Genomic DNA, 19,548 nt, shown 5'->3' with positions numbered 1-19,548 from the left:
AGTCCCAGTGGCGGATCTTAATAGGGGCGGATGGGGCGGTCGCCCCGGGCCCAAGGTTTTTTGGGGGCCCAGGGAGCAGGGGCGGGCTGGGCCGGGTGGCAGAGAGGCAAATGCCCCCCCCGGGCCACTCCCCCAGCACCTGTACAGGGCCGGCCGTGCCCTGTGCTGTGACGCCGCCGGCAGCAGACAGCCGCCCGCGTCACAGTCTATGGGGCCGGCCGGGTCCGGGAGCTGTGCACGGCCGTCGCAGTCATCTTCGGCTGCTCAGCTCCGGCTCCCTCCGGCTGCACTTCCGGGTCAGATGTCGGGCATGCGCAATGACGTCATCGTGCACGCCCGACATGTCCCGGAGGATGCTGAAAGCAGAGGCGCTGCTGGGGAGCGAGCCGGCTGTGAGGTAAGTATGGGGAACTTTTTTATTTATAAAATGAATTAAATGGGGGAGGGGGTGAGTGGGGGCTGTACACAATGAAGGGGGGGTGACTGGGGCCTGTATCTGATGAAGGGGGGGTGACTGGGGCCTGTATATGAAGGGGGGTGACTGGGGCCTGTATCTGATGAAGGGGGGGTGACTGGGGGCTGTATATGATGAAGGGGGGTGACTGGGGGCTGTATATGATGAAGGGGGGGTGACGGGGCTGTATATGATGAAGGGGGGTGACTGGGGGCTGTATCTGATGAAGGGGGGTGACTGGGGGCTGTATCTGATGAAGGGGGGTGACTGGGGCCTGTATCTGATGAAGGGGGGTGACTGGGGGCTGTATATGATGAAGGGGGGTGACTGGGGGCTGTATATGATGAAGGGGGGTGACTGGGGGCTGTATATGATGAAGGGGGGTGACTGGGGGCTGTATATGATGAAGGGGGTGACTGGGGGCTGTATCTGATGAAGGGGGGTGACTGGGGCCTGTATATGATGAAGGGGGGTGACTGGGGCTGTATATGATGAAGGGGGGTGACTGGGGGCTGTATATGATGAAGGGGGGTGACTGGGGGCTGTATATGATGAAGGGGGGTGACTGGGGGCTGTATATGATGAAGGGGGGTGACTGGAGCTGTATATGATGAAGGGGGTGACTGGGGGCTGTACGTGATGAAGGGGGTGAGTGGGGCTACACAGGATGAAGGGGGTTGAGTGGGGCTAGACATGATGAAGGGGGTGAGTGGGGTTGTACATGATGAAGGGGGTGAGTGGGGGCTTCACATGATGAAGGGGGTGAGTGGGGCTGTACAGGATGAAGGGGGGGTGACTGGGGTTGTACGGGATGAAGGGGGTGAATGGGGGCTTCACATGATGAAGGGGGTGAGTGGGGCTTCACAGGATGAAGGGGGGATGAGTGGGGGCTTCACATGATGAAGTGGGGTGAGTGGGGCTGCACATGATGAAGGGGGGGTGAGTGGGGCTGCATATGATGAAGGGGGGTGAGTGGGGCTGAACATGATTAAGTGGGGGATAAGTGGGGCTGCACTTGATGAAGTGGGGGATAAGGGGGACTGCACATGATGAATTAAGGGGTAAGTGGGACTGCACATGATGAATTAAGGGGTAAGTGTGACTGCACATGATGAATTAAGGGGTAAGTGGGACTGCACATGATGAATTGGGGGTAAGGGGAACTGCACATGATGAATTAAGGGGTAAGTGGGACTGCACATGATGAATTGGGGGTAAGGGGGACTGCACATGATGAATTGGGGGTAAGGGGCACTGCACATGAAGTGGGGGTAAGGGGGACTGCACATGAAGTGGGGGTAAAATTAGCTGCACATGATGATGGGGGAGTGGGGCTGCACATGAAGTTGGGGGGGAAGGGGACTGCACATGATGAAATGGAAGGGGGGATAAGGGGCTGCAAATGATGAAGCGGCACTGCAGATGAAGTGAGTGGGTGATAGGGGACTGCAATGGATGAAGTAAGGGGACTTCAAATTAAAGTGGGGACATTAAAGTGGATCCCCTATGGCCAGGATCACGTTGGGCGATTTTGTGCGTATTGGCCATAGGCCTACAGCTTATGTGCAACGTCTTTTTAGGCCGTGTCCACACGTGGTGGAATGGTGGCGGGTTTTCCGTATGGACCCGCAGCAAACCAAGTGCTGCGGTCCGTACGGCTGTCAATTCCCGCACGGGGACCGCAGCGCTCAGGTGGGAAGGGGGGTACAGGGGCCCAGGTTTTATGAACAGCCCCGGGCCCATAGTCCACTTAATCCGCCACTGCTCAGTCCTAATGCACAGGACATATGTCAGGGTTGTAGCTTCCTGACAATTACCTTATTGTTCACCAGCCTTCATTGAAGCTTTTCAGGTGGAACTTGGTAAGAACGTGATAACACCGTTCATCTCAGCATCATAGGATTATCGTCCTCTAGTTGTCAGGTTAGATACTTAATTGTGACTGTCAGTGGTGGATACTGCACTTGTGGCTGTCAGTGGTGGATACTGCACTTGTGACTGTCGGTGGTGGATACTGCACTTGTGGCTGTCGGTGGTGGATACTGCACTTGTGACTGTCGGTGGTGGATACTGCACTTGTGACTGTCGGTGGTGGATACTGCACTTGTGACTGTCGGTGGTGAATACTGCACTTGTGGCCGTCGGTGGTGGATACTGCACTTGTGGCCGTCGGTGGTGGATACTGCACTTGTGGCCGTCGGTGGTGGATACTGCACTTGTGGCCGTCGGTGGTGGATACTGCACTTGTGGCCGTCGGTGGTGGATACTGCACTTGTGGCCGTCGGTGGTGGATGCTGCACTTGTGGCCGTCGGTGGTGGATACTGCACTTGTGGCCGTCGGTGGTGGATACTGCACTTGTGGCCGTCGGTGGTGGATACTGCACTTGTGGCCGTCGGTGGTGGATACTGCACTTGTGGCCGTCGGTGGTGGATACTGCACTTGTGGCCGTCGGTGGTGGATACTGCACTTGTGGCCGTCGGTGGTGGATACTGCACTTGTGGCCGTCGGTGGTGGATACTGCACTCGTGGCCGTCGGTGGTGGATACTGCACTCGTGACCGTCTGTGGTGGATACTGCACTCGTGACCGTCTGTGGTGGATACTGCACTCGTGGCCGTCGGTGGTGGATGCTGCACTTGTGGCCGTCGGTGGTGGATACTGCACTCGTGACTGTCAGTGGTGGATACTGCACTCGTGACCGTCTGTGGTGGATACTGCACTTGTGGCCGTCGGTGGTGGATACTGCACTTGTGACTGTCGGTGGTGGATACTGCACTTGTGACTGTCAGTGGTGGATACTGCACTTGTAATTGACACAGTCTATTACTCAGAAATCATAGCTTTGTTACCTTCTGGGACTTCTGGATCGCGGTGTTTTTCTTCTTGCTACTGGTAAGAATCAATTGAATTTAGAAATATGAAAAGTCTTTATTAACATAATTTCAGTTCTTGCTTGAAGTCTTCATTCCCTATTCTATACCAAACCTGGTAATTTTCCTAACCTATAATATCACAGCGTACCATAGCAATCAGTAACATCCATATAATTATTATCAGAATTTGTACCATATATGGATTTCAAAAACAATAATAAACCAATAATAAGTGATGATACATTATTATCCATATTCTTCATGTGTTAGAACATTTTTATGTCATAGGTGTAATTACCTTTTTCAACCCATAGGTGTCAATGTGTTTTATGTAACCAGTGTTTTCATCTTTATTATTCAACTTTATTAATAGAATATATTTATTATACTAATAATATGTAGGAATGTATAGCCATGAACCAAAATAAGAATATATAAATGAATGAATGAATAAAAGAATTGTTGCATAGAATTCAGAACTGAAACATTTTCCTTTGTAATAGAACCATATCATCGCTATATTTAATGAAGCAATATTCTATACTAGACATTACTTTATTAAATATTGATGGTTTTTTTCTTGATTGACAGAAAAAATAAAAATTTAGGAATTCAAATAAAAATAGAATAATAAAATTGAAAATGAAAAACAAGAATAAAAATAAGGCCTTTATATTGATACCAAATGCAGAGTAGTTATGTCCTCAGTAACATATACTCTTAATATTTCCATGATCTCGATTATTTCATAATTGTCATAAACTTGTTACCAAAATATCCAAATTATGCAACTTTGCATGTAATACTCTTCTCAGTGTAAATAAATGACTCTTTATAATACTTAATGTTATTATACCCAATACTTATACCATTGTACCTTATTAATATTTCTTTTTTATTAAAATGTGTGAAGAAGAGGTATTAATCTAATGTGATGATGAAGTCAGGATCAAAAACATATTTCCCCCTTAATACCAAAAAATATTGTTTTATGAAATAATTCATTTATCAAACCAAAATGAAAAATAATTAATTTATAAATTATGTGAATTTATACTTGCTTATACCATTATTTGTCTGAAGATGTGTAACCATTAAAATTAATTTGAATATCATAAAATTATCCTTTGGAAAAATTAATTTAAATGTAGATTTTCTTAAACCATTTTGATGTGCGATTGCACCTATCCACAATTAACTAAATCAAGAAATAATTACTAAAGAAATCTAGAAATATATGCTGTGTAGATAATATTTCATTATATCTTAATATTCTAAGAATTTAACTGATCTGCATATTTCTCCTAAAGACAAAGTTTTTCCTCATACAGAACCTCGAGGCGTCTCATACATCAAATGTATCACATTACTCCTAAGCAGCTGCTCATACACGCATCATCTGTCACTCAGACTGTGTCACATATAAGTTCACACCACAGATTTCACATACGAAGGTGTATTTTAACCCAAATTATCCTAATTATCAATGCGCATTGTAAACTATTACATTTAGTATCTTAATATTTCTTGGTAAATTCCCCAAATACACATGACATAAATATATGTTGTATAGCTATACTTGAAACTTTAGGCCTAGGAAAAAAAATTCCTTTGATATGCAAAAGTTGAGACTCCTTAAAAATTCTTTTTCTAAAGAACAAGGACATGGTATACTGGTATACTTATTATTAGAACAAAGTTCAAATTTCACATTCTGTAGTTGTCATTCATGCCATGCAGTAAAGGCATACACACAGAACACATTTTAAATTGTTAGTTATATGAATATTATTTAAGTGTTAAATATATAAAATCATGCAATTATTATAACTTCCTGTGTAAATAAAGGCATAAATCCTTGTAAGAGAATTTTTCGCGATTAAGTCCTGCTTTGAAATGAAAATTCTAAGGAAAAATAAAAGAGAAGGTTAATATATTCATAATTCTAAATATTACTGGAGTAGATTTTAATTTTCACTACAAAATACAGTTCTACAAATTCAAATAAAGAATCTTTTTGTGACGCAATAACACGAGATGCAGGATTTAAAAACCAAAATTTGGTTACAAAAGTCTTTATGAGGGACTGTGTCTTGACATTCTCACTCAGCATTCTATACAGGCGTTCATATATGGACATGAATGTGTAGGTACATTCCTTCCGACCAATCCTTAATTTTTGAAGAATATCAATATCTGGATAATTTTCATTTGATGCACAAAAAATCAGAATTTTTAATCTGTCTTTATCATTTAAGTTCTCATGTGTTTCACCAGATAACTTTAAAGTCAATCTCCTAGCAAAATTTACAGGGATCCACATTTTGAACAACTGATTCTTCTCTTCGTTAGTTAAATCAAATTTCTCAGCACAGCTTTCAAAAACCTCAGAGTTTCTACAAACATGGATTTTGTTATCACATGCAGGAATGATTTTGCATATTTTTAACACATTTTTCCTTACTTTACTTCAGAGTTGGGCCTCTGAGTGGTCTATTCTTAGTGGTCCGTCTTTCCCTTGTACGTCCTCTACATCAAATCTGAAGTCTCCTCCTACTTCTCCATCTTGTTCCACGTCTGCAAGGTCACCTTGAATGGCTGCTACAGACACTTGATTACAGTCTTGTTCAATCTCCCTAACTTTACAGCCAATCTCGGGAACATCACTATTTTCCTTCACACAGCAATCATCTTTGGATTTCTCTGACACCGACCTATGAAATATACCATTTGTAGAATATTTTTTAATCTCTTTCTCTATTGAAAAGCTTAGTATCTATCTTTAGATTTTCCACTTCACATTCTGCATATAAGCTGAGCCATAATACTTCTGAATTAGACTCATCTACAGACTTAAATTTCAATTTACTCTGCTTAGAATAACAAGTAATGACATCCATATTTCTTACCTTGAAATATCTCAGCTTGTCGTTCCTTTGATGGACAACGCTGGGCTCTTGTCTTCACACGTCTGGCTTCAGCACGTCTGGCACTTGTAGTACTTCTCAATCCATCTGGCAATTCTTAGTCCTCACTTCTAGGTTCTGTCTGATTCTTGTGAGTAGTGGAGTTCCTCATAACTTGCACATATGACTGACGTTAGCAAAGTTCAATCCCCCTTTTGGGCAAGTTGAGGGAAATCCGCAAAAAAAGTACAAAAATTCAGATCCTGGCTGGCTCGCCAATGTAAAAAATGCGTATTCTTGTATAATACTCAGGACTAGTTACCAGATAAAAATGTAGTGGTTTATTTGAATTCTTCCATCAGAGAAATAACTATTACAGAAAAACATAAAAAATAGGTGAAAGAGAGATTGTCCATTAGTTCATAGCAAAGCAACATGTATTCTTCCTCTCTGGGATCTCACATGGCAAATGGCGTCTGTCTCTCTTAGGCTTCTTACGTAGTAAAGTTACATATCAGCTGTCTGTCCATTCAATGCTATGTACGTGCAGAGATGACATCTTCGCGTCTGTGTCTCAAGATGGGGAGGGAGCAACAGCGACCTCTAGAGTAAGCCCCCACCTTAAATATACATCTTTCAAAGCACGTGATCTCCACATATGGAGTTGACCTTTTACCATGAGCTAATCTTACATATGTAGTGGAGTTGACATTTACCATTTGCTAAAATAGCACATGCAGTGTCAGTGGAAGGCAATTGCCAGAACAGAACTGAGTGTGATAAGAAATTAACAACCAAATTATTAATATTTAACATCTCGTCCCATTATTAATAGATAATGTGTCGGATAGAAGGCCGTCTCCCCTAATTATCAGTTTAGGGTCAGTGTATAAGGAGAGAATGATACATAACAAGAAAAGTCCCAACCCAATATGTCATAGAGTGATCTTGAAGAAAGTCCGGGCACTATGTCCAACGCTTCTTCAGTGTCGGCAGAAACAAGGCACATTGGGATCCCCGGGGTTTCCGCATTTGACATTAATAACAATGTTTTCTCACGAGCTTCTCTGTCCTTAATAAAGCCAACCTGATGGTCGGTAACAATTGGGGCAGGTAGTGGGAGAGCCGGGCTGTAATCACTGTAGAGAATATTTTCACATCTACAGTAATTAGTGATATTGGATGAAAATTAGGGCAGACATTTGGTTCTTCTCCAGGCTTTCAAAAACAATGTTATGTCAGCCTCAAGTAATTAAGGGGCAGAGAGGGAGTCTTCTGAGATATTACTGAACACTTCTCCTAAAATGGTAATAACTGGGGTGCAAACCTCTTATAAAATCTATTATTGCCTCCATCTGGCCCAGGGTTCTTCCCGATAGGGTATGATTTAATGGCCTCTCCGATCTCTTCCTCAGTGACAGCTTTGTCTAGTTCCTCCAGCTCAGGGGTCTGTAAGGAAGGAAGAGCAGCGTCCATAATATATTTGTCAATTTGTCTTTCCAGAATATTAGGTGGCATGTCGTGGTATTATCCATGGATATTATAGAGCGAGCTATAACAGCAACAACATGCCTCAGCTTTATTTTCTTTATTTTGGATACATACGTATGTCCCTTGCATGCATGGATATAACCTCCTTGCCAATGAGAGACCACATTTATCTGTGGATTCGTACGAGTACCTTCTCATGTGATCTTGGTATTTTCTATACGTTTCATCTATTAACAACTTTATCGTCTTTCTTTTTTCAATCAGATAATTTTTATTGAACAAAACAAAGAATTACTAACATTTTGTTTTTCTTATACAAACATTGTGAGAAAAATAATAAAAAAAATAAAAACCAGTAAACAATACAACAACCGGTTACAATGATATAAATCCCAATTTCGCTCTATAGTAGAGGGTGTACAGCAGTGAATAACGCTGTGCATCCCCTGTAGTCCCAGAGCGTCTCTCCCAAACCCCCCTCCAGCCCCCTTCTCTCTTTCTCCCTACAGTCAGGTTAGAAGTTGAGAGTGAGTGGGAAGGGGCCGATTACAGCACAGCAGAGATCAGAGCAGAGCCATGAAGATGCCTGCCACCCTGTGTGTCTGTGTCATCTCCTCCTGAGTACTCATCATGGCTGCTTGTAAAGCACTGTCCTGGGAAAGGATCTGTACAAGTGAAACCACAGAACCTGGTAAGTATACATGCATATGTGTATCTGTGTGTGTACATGTGCAGTATACTGTGTGCCTGTATATGTGTATATAGTATGTGTGTGCATATATACAGGATATAGTATGATTGTGTATATCTGGTGCATGTGAGTTTATATATATGTATATACATGTACATACAGTATATAGTATGTGTATGTATATTATATTTGTATACTGCATGTGTGCACTATATTGTGTAAATATATAAACTGTATATGTATGTGAGCATACTGTATATACTGTATATAAACTGAATGTGTGTATATACTGTATATATGTGCTTATATACACAGTATGTGTGTACTGTATATACAGCATATAGTGTATGTTTCTATATTTATAAAGCATAAATAATGTGTGTACATGTATAGTGTGTATCTGTGTATATGTGCTGCATATATCATCCTGTAATTGTAGTGTCGCCATTAGAGTTGAGCGAAACGGGTCGACAAAAATTCAAAAGTCGCCGACTTTCGCCAAAGTCGGGTTTCATCAAGCGAAACCCGACCCCAGCGTGAGGTCGGCCACGCCAAAGTCGCGTTTCACATGATGCTTGAGCGCCCTTTTTGCAGCCAATCAGGAAGAACGGACACTGTGGGCAACGTGATGACATAGGCAGCGGTCACCACCATCTTGGAGAAGGGCATGCAAGTGATTGGCTTGCTTTGTGGGGCGTCACAGGGGGTATAAAAGGGTGGGGACGCCGACCGCCATGTTACTCATGCTGATCTCAGAATAGGGAGAGCTGCTGCTGCTGATTCTGTAGGAAGAGCGTTAGGCAGGGAAGAAGATACCAAAAACTGATTCTGCTGCTAGCGATTTTGCCTGTACAACACACCAATCACTGTGCAGTGCAAGGGGAGGCTATATCTTGGTGCATCAGCTCTGTTGGTTATTAGGCTGCCTTTTAAGGTTCCCTGGTAGCTGCATTGCTGTGTGCACACTGCTGAGCAAACTGCTTTTTTCAAAGCAATCCAGATTTTATTGTTTTGTCCTTGTGAGTTACTGAGCGTTCATTTTTTACACACCGTACAGCGGTGTACGCTCCTCACACTGTACCGTGTAACGGCTGTTGTCACGGTCAACATTGAAGCTAGATACGTGTGTGACTCTGTAAGGAAAAGCCGAGGAGTTTGTCTGTTCTTACAGACCTACACCTTATAGTTTTGTCCGTTTTTCAAACAGTATAGTATATTTGCTGTTTGATTAGATTCAAAACTAGAGAGAGACAGCGTGCGTCAGTCCGTATCCAAAAACACGGAGCTTGACAATTTTACATACACCGTACAGTGGTGTACGTGTACGCTCCTCTCTCAGTACCGTGTAACGACTGTTATCACGACCACCTTTCTAACAGCATAGAGAATCTGCCTTTCACATTGCGGTGTTAAATAAACAGGGCCTGACTGAATCCAACAGTGTCCTGAAGTGTGCAGTCATGGCCAAAAGTTTTGAGAATGACACCAAAATTAAATTTTCACATGATCTGTTGCCCTCTGGTTTTTATTTGTGTTTGTCTGATGTTTACATCACATACAGAAATATAATTGCAATCATATTATGAGTGCCAAAAGGTTATATTGACAGTTAGAATGAGTTAATGCAGCAAGTCAATATTTGCAGTGTTGACCCTTCTTCTTCAGGACCTCTGCAATTCTCCATGGCATGCTCTTAACCAACTTCTGGACCAAATCCTGACTGATAGCTGTCCATTCTTGCATAAGCAATGCTTGCATTTTGCCAGAATTTGTTGGATTTTATTTGTCCACCCGTCTCTTGATGATTGCCCACAAGTTCTCAATGGGATTAAGATGTGGGGAGTTTCCAGGCCATGGACCCAAAATCTCTATATTGTGTTACATGAGCCATTTAGTGATCACCTTTGCTTTATGGCAAGGTGCTCCATCATGCTGGAAATGGCATTGTTGGGCGCCAAACTGCTCTTGGACGGTTGGGAGAAGTTGCTCTTGAAGGACATTCTGGTACCATTCTTTATTCATGGCTGTGTTTTTAGGCAAGACTGTGAGTGAGCCGATTCCCTTGGCTGAGAAGCAACCCCACACATGAATCGTTTCAGGATGCTTAGCAGTTGGCATGAGACAAGACTGGTGGTAGCGCTCCCCTCTTCTTCTAAGCTGTTTTCCAGATGTCCCAAATATTCGAAAAGGGGATTCATCTGAGAAAATGACTTTACCCCAGTCCTCAGCAGTCCACTCCCTGTACCTTTTGCAGAATATCAGTCGGTCCCTGATGTTTTTTATGGAGAGAAGTGGCTTCTTTGCTGCCTTCCTTGAAACCAGGCCATGCTCAAAGAGTCTCCGCCTCACAGTGCATGCAGAAGCACTCACACCAGCCTGCTGCCATTGCTGAGCTAGCTCGGCACTGCTGGTAGTCCGATCCCGCAGCTGAAACAGTTTTAAGATATGGTCCTGGCATTTGCTGGTCCTTCTTGGGCGCCCAGGAGCCTTTAAGGCAACAATGGAAGCTCTCTCCTTGAAGTTCTTGATGATGCGATAGATTGTTGACTGAGGTGCAATCTTTGTAGCTGCGATACTCTTCCCTGTTAGGCCATTTTTGTGCAGAGCAATGATGGCTGCACGTGTTTCTTTAGAGATAACCATGGTTAACTGAAGAGAAACAATGGTACCAAGCACCAGCCTCCTTTTAAAGTGTCCAGTGGTGTCATTCTTACTTAATCATGACTGATCGCCAGCCCTGTCCTCATCAACACCCACACCTGTGTTAATGGAACAATCACTAAAACAATGTTAGCTGCTCCTTTTAAGGCAGGAATGCAATGATGTTGAAATGTGTTTTGGGGGTTAAAGTTCATTTTCTTAGCCATTATTGACTTTGCAAGTAATTGCTGTAAAGCTGATCACTCTTTGACATTCTGGAGTATATGCAAATTGCCATTAGAAAAACTGAAGCAGTAGACTTTGTAAAAATTAATATTTGTAGCATTCTCAAAACTTTTGGCCATGACTGTAGATAGATTCCAATTCTCCACAGTCCTCCATACACCTTTCTAACAGCATAGAGAATCTGCCTTTCACATTGCGGTGTTAAATAAACAGGGCCTGACTGAATCCAACAGTGTCCTGAAGTGTAGATAGATTCCAATTCTCCACAGTCCTCCATACACCTTTCTAACAGCATAGAGAATCTGCCTTTCACATTGCGGTGTTAAATAAACAGGGCCTGACTGAATCCAACAGTGTCCTGAAGTGTAGATAGATTCCAATTCTCCACAGTCCTCCATACACCTTTCTAACAGCATAGAGAATCTGCCTTTCACATTGCGGTGTTAAATAAACAGGGCCTGACAGAATCCAACAGTGTCCTGAAGTGTAGATAGATTCCAATTCTCCACAGTCCTCCATACACCTTTCTAACAGCATAGAGAATCTGCCTGTCACATTGCGGTGTTAAAAAAACAGGGCCTGACTGAATCCAACAGTGTCCTGAAGTGTAGATAGAATCCAATTCTCCACAGTCCTCCATACACCTTTCTAACAGCATAGAGAATCTGCCTTTCACATTGTGGTGTTAAATAAACAGAGCCTGACTGAATCCAACAGTGTCCTGAAGTGTAGATAGATTCCAATTCTCCACAGTCCTCTATACACCTTTCTAACAGCATAGAGAATCTGCCTGTCACATTGCGGTGTTAAATAAACAGGGCCTGACTGAATCCAACAGTGTCCTGAAGTGTAGACAGATTCCAATTCTCCACAGTCCTCCATACACCTTTCAAACAGCATAGAGAATCTGCCTTTCACATTGTGGTGTTAAATAAACAAGGCCTTACTGAATCCAACAGTGTCCTGAAGTGTAGAGACATTCCAATTCTCCCCTCTACTATATACACCTTGTACCTTGTTTTACAGTACTAGAGAGTTGGTGGAAATTAGGTAAATTTTTCCAAAAAATGAGGAAGTGTGGTGGAAGAGTCCATGGAAGTGGGCGGGGGTTGGCAGCTGGTAATGATGGTGGTGGATCTGCTGGTAGTGGCAAAAGCAAAATAGCACTTAATGCAGGAGGTGTTGAGGTTGCGTCATCGTCTGACTCCACAAGGCCTCGAAGGCTCCCTTTTCTGGGAGTAGGTAAACCGCTTCTAAAGCCGGAGCTTCAAGAACAAGTTTTGGCTTACATTGCTGACTCAGCCTCCAGCTCTATTGCCTCCTCTTCTGAAGTTTTAAAAAATAAAAGCAGTGATTCGTCATTGGAGGCTCATGGTCATGAACCACACCTTTCCTTGTGTCCTTCACCCCTACCAAAATTGAAGGATGCGGCAGGCCACACTACAGATTACTCCATGGAGCTGTTTTCACATACCATCCCTGGGTTATCAAGTCAAATCGTGAATTACCCAGGCAAAGATGAATCTGACATGGAGTGCACTGATGCACAGCCACTGATAGATGATTCTGCTGGTACATTCACTCACAGCACTACATTGTCCTCGCTGTGTACTGAGCCAGAATCTGATCCAGATGAAACTCAGGTGCCCCTTCGCGCATACTATACCACCATACACGGTGACACAGAGGAAGGTGCACATGACATTGAAGAGGAGGTGATGGATGACCCAGTTGTTGACCCAGATTGGCATCCATTGGGGTTAGAGTGTGCCGCTGCCAATAGCTCAGAAGAGGAGGATGAGGAGGAGCATCCGTAGCAGGCATCAACATTGCAACAGTTGTTATCTGGCAGGCCCGGAGCAGTCCAAAAACGGGTTACAAAAACCCCAAAAATTGCAGGACAGCTTGGCCAGATGGTCAAAAGAGCACAGCGTGCAAGGCCTCAAACTGTCTAATTATCAACGTTACAAGGTGGAACTCCACCCTGCACATGGTTGAGCGGCTGTGCGAACAGAGGCAGGCTGTAATGCATTTGTGGGAGGATACCTGGACAGGCACTTTGAGGGCAGACATGGAGTTGACCTGTGTGCAGTGGTCAAAGCTGAAAGACCTCTGTAAAGTCCTTCAGTGTTTTGAGGAATGCACACGGCTGGTAAGCGCAGACGATGCCATCATAAGCATGAGCATCCCACTTATGCGTCTGCTCATGCAAACTTTGACGCACATTAAGGAGCAGGCGTCTGCAGCCGAGGTTGACAAGGAGGAAGAGGAGGGGGGAATCCTTGCTGACAGTCAGCCATTGTCTGCTCCGGGACCTCTCCTGGATGAGGTGGAGGAGGAAGAGGAGGAGGAGGGTGATGATGGGGATGATTATTTAGGGGAGGAGGATGCTTCTCGTGTGTCCAGAGAAAATGTTGGCGTGGCAAGGGCTGGTACAGGGTTTGTGCGTGACTGGAGGGATGTGGATTTGCCAGAAAGTGCTCCTCCACCATGCAGTCGCACTGCATCATTGACACCAGGAACATTGGCCCACATGTCAGATTATGCCTTGCAGATCCTAAAAAGGGATCCCCATATTGCCAAAATGATGAACGATGATGACTACTGGTTGGCCAGCATCCTCGATCCACGCTATAAATGCAAATTCCAAAACATCATGCCACAGGAGAACCTTGACCTAATATTGGCTAACAAACAAGCAACTCTGGTAAACAGGTTGGTTGAGGCATTCCCAGCACACAGCAGCGGTGATGTTTGTCACACAAGCCATAGGGGCCGGAGGCAGCTTGGAAGAGGTGTTGGTGGTTCAAACATCAGAAGTGGCGTTGGAGAAAGGGGTTTCATGACCATGTTGTGGAGTGATTTTTCAAGTCCCGCTCAAACGACTGGTAATACTGCATCGATGGAAAGTGACAGGAGACAGCACTTGTCAACTATGGTTACAAACTACTTTTCTTCCCAGGTCGATGTTCACCCACACAGGTCATTCCCCTTTGACTATTGGGCCGCTAAACTGGACACCTGGCCTGAATTGGCACAATACGTGTTACAGGAGCTCGCTTGCCCAGCTGCAAGTGTGCTATCGGAAAGAGTCTTCAGTGCTGCTGGATCAATCCTGACAGAAAAAAGGACCCGTCGGTCAACCCAAAATGTGGATGATCTAACCTTCATTGAAATGAACCATGCATGGGTTTCCAAGGATTTTGTCCCACCTTCCCCTGATGACACATAGGTTGACAGAAAAATGGCTTGCTTTGGTCCTCCTCTTCCTGTGACTTGACCAATTTCGCCTTTTGCATCAGCTGAATGTCCAACATCAGCATATGCCACTTTGTAAACCTCCCTAACTGGGCTGCCCCCCCCATGGTCGGGTTCACCAGCAAGCGCACGCAACCATGCGAGTGCCGTTGCCCTTGACAGGTGGGTAGGCCGACTCTTGGGTGCGGGCACTGGCACAGGGTCCCACATAGTGCAATCAAGTGTCTCTGACGGTGGTGGTGCACACCCACCGTCAGACACACCGCCGTACTATGAGGGGCCCAGTGCCAGTACCGACGCCCACGAGTGGGCCACCCGTGCTTGGCCAGGGCCCCAGCATTTGCAATCTTTACCTCTCCCTGCTCCTCCGCTGTGTAGTCTGGGCTGTCAAATCCATACTGGGCCTGACACCGTCTGAGCCAGCCTCCTGATGTATAGACATATATTTTTAATGTGTAAACTATGCAATCCATACATGTTATCCGGTGATACGGTACCCTTTCTCACCTTTGTGCAATCACGTGTAATCCATACTGTTCCTGAGAACGGCTGGCGAGCTGTTATGCAAGCTACAGCAGCTGTGGTTTGCACACATAAGTTTTTCCTTTTTTCAGGAATGACGGTTAGGCCTAATTCCGGAACAGCGGTTGACCTGCACTTACTGGGAAATCATCGTTCGCGGGTAATAATTGTCATCCCAGATCCCCATCACTAACGGTGTTCAGCGGGTTATCTGCACCTGTAAGCGACACACGCTGGCCCTTTCGGTGTAGCGCGCATGCAGCCACGGACATGTAAGGCCTTGACACACCAGTTATTGGCCAATCTCGCGTGCCAGAGCCTCGCGTGTCCCTCTAGTAAGCTGGACGCGGACCGCGTGGGCAGGACGGAGTCTCGTTTGTTAACGGAATTAAGCTTGCGATGCGTGCATCTTTTCGGTTGCTGGATGGTTGAGGTTGCCCGTGTTGAGTCCAATTACGCCGCAGGCTCCACTCCTGGTGGTGCCCTTCTGGACATTCCTTTAAGGTTCAGCTTTGCAACCATACTGGCCACGTCAAACAAAAATGTTGCCTTCATGGACGCTGTTTGGAGGGTCGTGAGTCATGGGAATCATGCCGCCCAGTCAGTTAACCTGCTAGAGAGATCCTTCGTTGCTCCCAAGCATGACATCACACTCCCTAGGAGGAAGGTTATGCCACTGTGGCGACCATACTCCTGGGGGCGCCACAAGTGCACTGATGCCCAGCCACTGCTCAATGATTCTGCTGGTACATTGACCCAGACCACTACATTCCCCTCGCACTCTACACAGCCTGAATCTGACCCTGATGAAACTCAGGTTACACTTCTCATATAATGTTCCACCTTACACGGTGACAAAGAGGAAGCTGCAGATGAAAGTACAGGTTCAGCCCACCTGCCGTCAGAAACACCGCCGTACTATCAGGGGCCCTGTGCCAGTGCCGTCGCCAACGAGTGGGCCCCCCCTGCTTGCTCAGGATCACAGCACTTGCAAGGTTGAAATACTTACCTCTCCCTGCTCCACCGCCATGACGTCTTCCGCGTTTCCTGACACTGATATTCTGATCAGAGAGCGCAATGACATCACGTCTGTATGCCCTCTGCCTAAACAGCCAAGTGCAGTGGGATGGAAGATGGGGACGACAAGGAGTCCTGACTAGTACAGGGATTCCATAGCGAGGAGACTTATTTCATTGTTTTCAATGTTGGGACTGCTATTTTTGGGGAGCACTATACTCTGGAGAATGATAGATGGGGCCCACCATACACTGGAACATTTCAAAGGTGGACATCAGACACTGGAGCAGCATGTACAGGGCCCATTATACACTAGAGCATTAGAAATAGGGTCCATTATGTATGGAGCATTATTTGGGCCCATAAGACTGTGGAGCTTCATCCATGTGGACCAACATATACTGTAGCATTATGTGGAGCTCATCATATACTGTTTCAAACATTATATGGGATCAATGATTCTGTAGGGAGAAATAGATGGGCCTCATTACTCTGTATAGTGCACTATGCGGTGGCCATAATACTGTATGGAGTAATATACTGTCCACTTTTGGAGCTATTGGAGAATTTTAAATGGATATCAGTCATGAGATGTAAGAAGTGAAGTATTTTTCATTGTACTATACCACTATTTCTCTGCCGTATCAGAGCATCATGAGTTGTGGTATGTGTTAAAGGGACGCTCTTTGGCCCAGGGCACATGAAATCCTGGAGCCAGCCCTACCCCCCCCCGCAACTTTAACCAAATAACCCCCATTTTTCAATGCGTAACTTGTATTATGAAGTAAATAAAGGGTGACAAGCTTCAGGAATAAGAATTTATGGTTTTGGCATTCAAATGGGCACTGTAGGTGTGTTTCCTGTCTTTTTCTCACTCCCGACTTTTCTTCCCCATTGACTTACATTGGGTTTCGTGTTTCAGTCTGTACGAAACCCGACTTTTTCCGTTAGTCGGCCGATCTCACTCGACCCGACTTTTGAGAAAGTCGGGTTTCGCGAAACCCGACTCGACCCGAAAAAAGGCAAAGTCGCTCATCTCTAGTCGCAATAATAGGTGTAGTGTCGCTGTGGGTGTATGGTGCTGCGGGGGCTCTGCCGACATTTTGTGGAAGGCCAGAGCCCCCGCAGTTTATATATTTATTTTTACTCATTTATATAGCGCTATTAATTCCACAGCGCTTTACAGACATTAGTGGCATTGTCCCCAATGAGGCTCACAATCTACATTCCCTATCTTTAGAGACGGACATGGGGCGCGTCTTTCCAGATCACAACATGTCTATTTATCTTTTGGAGATGTGATAAACCTCACCCGTACAATGTATTGGATGCAGTGAATCCGCACGGTTCAGTGATCACATGTGGAGTCACCTATGTTCAATAGCCGGCAGCGGACATGTGCTGCATCCAAAGCGCTGCCAATTCCTGATCGTGTGCACCCGGCCTAAGGAAATAAATCAGTCAATTTCAGAAAAAAAACAAATTCACACAGACACCAGCCAGACACGGACAGCAGCCAGGCATGGACAGCAGCCAGACACGGACAGCAGCCAGGCACGGACAGCAGCCAGGCACGGACAGCAGCCAGACACGGACAGCAGCCAGACACGGACAGCAGCCAGACACGGACAGCAGCCAGACACGGACAGCAGCCAGACACGGACAGCAGCCAGGCACGGACAGCAGCCAGGCACGGACACCGGCCAGACATGGACAGCGGACAGAGACGGAGAGCAGCCAGACACGGATGTCGGCCAGACACGTAAACCGACCAGACACGGATGCCGGCCAGACATGTACAGCAGCCAGACACGGAGAGCGGCCAGACACGGAGAGCGGCCAGACACGGACACCGGCCAGACACGGACACCAGCCAGACACGTACAGCAGCCAGACACGGACACCGGCCAGACACGGACAGCGGCCAGACACGGACACCGGCCAGACACGTACAGCAGCCAGACACGGACACCGGCCAGACACGGACAGCGGCCAGACACAGACAGCGGCCAGACACGGACACCGGCCAGATACGTACAGCAGCCAGACACGGACACCGGCCAGACACGGACAGCGGCCAGACACGGACAGCGGCCAGACACGGACAGCGGCCAGACACGGACACCGGCCAGACAAGGACACCGGCCAGACATGGACACCGTCACTTTTTTTTTTATAAATCTGTTGCTGTCGTCTTTCAGCATTTCTGCATCATTTTTTTCCCTGTTCAAATGAATGGGACACAAAAATGCAAGTGAAAAGGCTGCAAAAAAGCAGAAAATTTCCTGCCAACACTGTAGATCAATCCACAGCAACAATGGTGAGTGTGAACAGACACAACAGGGGATTTCTGAGAATGTAAAAATAATTAGCATGAACTGATAAATCCCCCACGGCTCCAGCACTGATGCTCCGGGGGTCTCTGCCAGTCTCCGCACTGGGCTGCAGTGGTCTTGTGGCTCCGGGGGTCTCTGCCAGTCTCAGCACTAGGCTCCAGGGGTCTTGTGGCTCCGGGGGTCTCTGCTAGTCTCAGCACTGGGCTGCAGTGGTCTTGTGGCCCCGGGGGTCTCTGGCAGTCTCAGCACTGGGCTGCAGTGGTCTTGTGGCCCCGGGGGTCTCTGGCAGTCTTAGCACTGGGCTGCAGTGGTCTTGTGGCTCGGGCAGTCTCCGTCAGTCTCAGCACTGGGCTGCAGTGGTCTTGTGGCTCCTGGAGTCTCAGTCAGTTTTAGGACTAGGCTGCAGTGGTCTTGTGGCTTTGGCAGTCTCCATCAGTCTTAGCAATAGGCTGCCAGGGTCTTGTGGCTGTGGGGGTCTCCCATCAGTCTCAGCACTGAGCTGCAGGGGTCTTGTGGCTTCACCTTATATTATGTGACTGTACGGCCCCTTCACACGACCTATCATGTTTATCACAGATGCCACGTGTCCCCTATTTGACTTATGGTGCTGCTCTCATGTCCGTGTTTCCCCAGCAGCACAGATGACAAAGGGCCAATACAAGTCTATGGGTCCGTGTAAACGTGCCATCCGTGTGCTGTACATGTGCCATCCGTGTGCTGTACATGTGCCATCCGTGTGCTGTACGTGTGCCGTCCGTGTGCTGTACGTGTGCCGTCCGTGTGCTGTACGTGTGCCGTCCGTGTGCCGTACATAAGCCGTCCGTGTGCTGTACATGTGCCGTCTGTGTGCCGTACGTGTGCCGTCCATGTGTTGTACATGTGCTGTCCGTGTGCCATACATGTGCCGCCCGTGTGCCATACATGTGCCGCCCGTGTGCCGTAAATGTGCTGTCCGTGTGCTGTACATGAGCCGTCCGTGTGCTGTCCGTGTGCCGTCCGTGTGTTGTACATGTGCCTCCCGTGTGCCGTAAATGTGCTGTCCGTGTGCTGTACATGAGCCGTCCGTGTGCTGTCCGTGTGCCGTCCGTGTGCTGTACATGTGCCATCCGTGTGC

At 46.3% G+C, this 19,548-nt stretch overlaps 1 protein-coding gene and 1 long non-coding RNA gene across 2 annotated transcripts in view; one reads left to right on the top strand and one right to left on the bottom strand.

The window, feature by feature from the left end:
• LOC141076815 (uncharacterized) overlaps nucleotides 1–19,548 on the top strand; it is a 918,929-nt gene that overhangs the window by 69,984 nt on the left and 829,397 nt on the right. The gene's annotated exons all lie outside the window — the stretch shown is intronic.
• Nucleotides 5,355–8,015, bottom strand: LOC141076821 (uncharacterized). The gene is made up of 3 exons (XR_012227522.1): nucleotides 7,561–8,015; nucleotides 6,237–6,603; nucleotides 5,355–6,041 (listed from the first exon to the last, which is right to left on the bottom strand). It is a non-coding gene; the product is annotated as an uncharacterized lncRNA (long non-coding RNA).

Source organism: Dendrobates tinctorius, unplaced genomic scaffold (genome assembly GCF_039654945.1).
Source record: "Dendrobates tinctorius isolate UK_male_01 unplaced genomic scaffold, ASM3965494v1 ptg000430l, whole genome shotgun sequence".
Taxonomy (NCBI): domain Eukaryota; kingdom Metazoa; phylum Chordata; class Amphibia; order Anura; family Dendrobatidae; genus Dendrobates; species Dendrobates tinctorius.
Note: the sequence above shows the minus strand (reverse complement) of the source record. Positions and strands in the feature narration are given on the sequence as shown.